Genomic DNA, 3,655 nt, shown 5'->3' on the forward strand with positions numbered 1-3,655 from the left:
TTGTTTAGTTTAAATAAAATGGATAACTAAATTTCTTGAATAAAAACCAAATTATCATGTAAAACTTATAACAAAGATATAGACAATTATTTCAAAATTGCTTTGAAACACTTTGGGATGAGCGAGAAATGGCGTAAAAAAACGAATCCGCTGAGAACTTCGAGAGCGATTGTCGAAAAGGAATACCCAAAGGCAAGGGACCATCGATGGAGACCAGTAATTGTTTAAATGGATTGAAGTTGGTTTAAACACTCGAACTTATTTTTATAATTAAATGATAACTCTAAATCTTTTTAACTCGCCCTAGTATCTATTATTTTAATCATAAGACAATAACAGTTCATAAAAATATAAACATTTTCTTTTGTCTTATTATCTCTCCCATTAAATTTACTACATATCATCATCATCTTATTATAAAAAGCTAAAACTTTAGAAAACTTTGATATTCCCTCTGTCTAAGACCAAGAGGTGTGGTTTCTCACTTACGCTTCTATTTTTATTTCTTTTTATTTTTTTTACTGCTATCTAAACGTCACATTATTATTATTATTATTATTATTATTATTATTATTATTATTTTCATTTTCACATTACTTCTCCTAACTTAGAAAATGGCTGCCTTTTATTTTTTAAATAAATATATAGCAAATATAATTCAATTATAAGTAATATCGATATTGATAAAAAACATATATTTCATTAGATCAAAGTAAATAATAAAAATAACATAATTAAAATTAAATTGATACTAAAACTGTAAAACATAATTTTAACTAAAACAAATATACTTGTTATATTTCTTCTTTATATCCTAAAACCTGTTAAATATGACTTGAAAATTGAAGATCCAAAAATACATGAAACATTTGGAAACAAGATTGAGCATTTAGATTAGAATTGATCATTGTCAAATGCACTCCGGGCAAATACGTTGGAGGTATTTGAATGCGCCCTCGGTTGTTGCTTGCTGAACTGGCTCATGACTTCACAAAATGCTATGTTGATGAAGAATGTGCTCCATGGCCTTCATGATGAGCTGTTGAGGATTGTGTTGTTATGGATGTGTTGGCTCTCTAGAATGCGTTCCAGACTATGTTGAATGCCTTCCAAGCATGGAGAATGCACTCTCATGCTTGGTGAAGGCACTCCTAGGTGCATGGCAGACGATTATGCACATGTCCTTAAGGATGAAGACTTCAGAAGCAATTATGTGACGTCTTATGATTTGTTGACATCCATTTGGACCTATGAATGAATGAGCATGCCCCCTCATCGTTTGATGTCTGATCATAAGTCTATAAATAAGGTATGCTAGACTAGATTTATTGATGATCTTTTGTGCAATCTTCAGATTAAGTCATTGTGAGGTATTTTTCTTGGCTTGATTGTACTACAACTTTTGTTTTAGCTCATAATAAGAATATTTCCTCCTGCCATGTGAACTTAATGTAACGACCCAAAAATCACGACTAAAAATTTCTTTAAAAACATTACTAAAATCATATTTATAAAACTGTGTCATAAGTCATAACATAATTTTTAGAGTATTCATTCAAAACATAATCTCATTATCAGAGTAAAACATTCCCAGGCTAACTGACTATGGTGTGTGCACTGCAATTTCTCCGAGCTCCTCTTTTGACAACTGAGTACCTGAAATCAAAACTGAAAACCGTAAGCACGAAGCTTAGTGAGCTCCCCCAAACTACCATATACCATGCAATAACATATAAAGCACATATTGGGCCTTTCCCACTGCATCGGACCGAGGTCCGGACTAACTGGGGCCTTGCCCTCTGCATCGGACCGAAGTCCGGAAACTGACTGGGACCTTGTCCCCTGCATCGGACCGAAGTCTGGACTAACTGGGGCATTGCCCCCTGCATCGGACCGAAGTCCGGAAACTGACTGGGACCTTGTCCCCTGCATCGGACCGAAGTCCGGACTAACTGGGGCCTTGCCCCTGCATCGGACCGAAGTCCAAAACTAACTGAACATCACATAACATAAACATATCAACTAGCATGAACACACATATACTGCATACTGCATCGGGTCGTAGCCTGAAACACATAACACATAAATCCTGTCTGAGCCACGAAGGCATCAAACATACTAACTACTGCATCGGATCAAAATCCGGAAACTACTGCTAGTTAAACGGGTCGGCATTGTGGCCTTAGACCCGTTCCTACTGGTAGGAAACTCACTTGAACTGCTGAGCTCTGCCGATAATCCTCTGGCTGCTAATCGACAATCCCCTAAGCCGCTGCTCCTCCAGCTCTCCGAGCTACCAATATCAATATGACACTTAGTCTGACAGTCCTCTAAAAGTCAACTAAGTCAACTCTGGTCAAAGTCAAAATCCTAGTCAAAGTCAACCTTCCAGGTCAACCCTACTCGCCGAGTCAGTCCATGACTCGCCGAGTCCAACTATTTCCGAGTCCTGTCCTGTCCAACTCGCTGAGTCACCACCCGACTCACTGATTCGAGTCTCAACTCGAAGGGTTTGGGGTTTCGCAACCTGACTCGCCGAGTCCAATAATAGACTCGCCGAGCCCAAGGCAATCTTCAACCAACTCGTCGAGTTTTCCTTCCAACTCGCCGAGTTCATGCCTAACTTCATCCGACTCGACGAGTTGTTCATCCCACTCGTCGAGTTCCTCCTCATTTTCATGCTACTCGCCGAGTCCATTCAGATCTACATACATGCAGAGGACTTTTAAGTCATGCATGGACTCCAAAATGTAGATCCACTCTTCTAAAGCCTATTCCTTACGTAAAGTGGCAAACTTTACGTGTAGCTAACGAGATCTAGGCTCGAATCACTATAAACTAGGGTTTGAGACAAAGGGGCTCAACAATCAACCCATAGACTGATGCTTTATGATTCTCTAGGCCAAGATACACATAGATCTGAAGTAGCAACTTCAGATCTGGGCTTCTAACTCGAAATGGTTCATAAACTTGTCCTAAAAGCCCCAAATCCCATGATAAAGGTTGATCTATATGCAAGAGAGGGAAGGTAGCAACTCATTACCTTCAAATGCTCTGGAAGACCTCACAAACTCTGGATCTACTGTCAATTCTTGAATCCCCAATGTGTGCCTTCTTCCTTCTTCCTTCAAATCACCCAAAATGGCAAGAAAGCTTGAATGAGCAACAATGGAGGCTTAGGGTTTCTGGTTCTGGACTATAGGGCCGCAAATGAGCCCTAGGGAAGAGAATAAGATGCTTAAATAGGGTACCAAGTCCCGAAATTAGGGTTTCCTCGTTCAGACCCAACTCGCCGAGTTGGTCACTTACTCGATCCCCCGGATCCCGCTCCGACTCGTCGAGTTCCTCCCTGGGCTCGACGAGTCCACTCCTTAACTTAGGGTTTCTTTCTTTTTCTTGGCCTTTCTGATCTTGGGTGTTACACTTAAGCCACAATTAATCGAACCACACTAAATAGTATGTCTTTGTGTGTGTGATTTCGTGTGCTTTCTTGTTTTTCTAGTCAACACTAATTCTCCGAGTTCAAGTTTGTCATCATCGTTGTTTAAGTCTAACCCGACATGAGCATCTAAGTAAGTATTATAACTTAACTAATATATTTTTTTGTTTATTCTAAAGCAATGAATTGTGCATCTACCTCATGTCATTTTAGGCT

This window comes from Lactuca sativa, chromosome 8 (assembly GCF_002870075.4).
Source record: "Lactuca sativa cultivar Salinas chromosome 8, Lsat_Salinas_v11, whole genome shotgun sequence".
Lineage (NCBI taxonomy): Eukaryota > Viridiplantae > Streptophyta > Magnoliopsida > Asterales > Asteraceae > Lactuca > Lactuca sativa.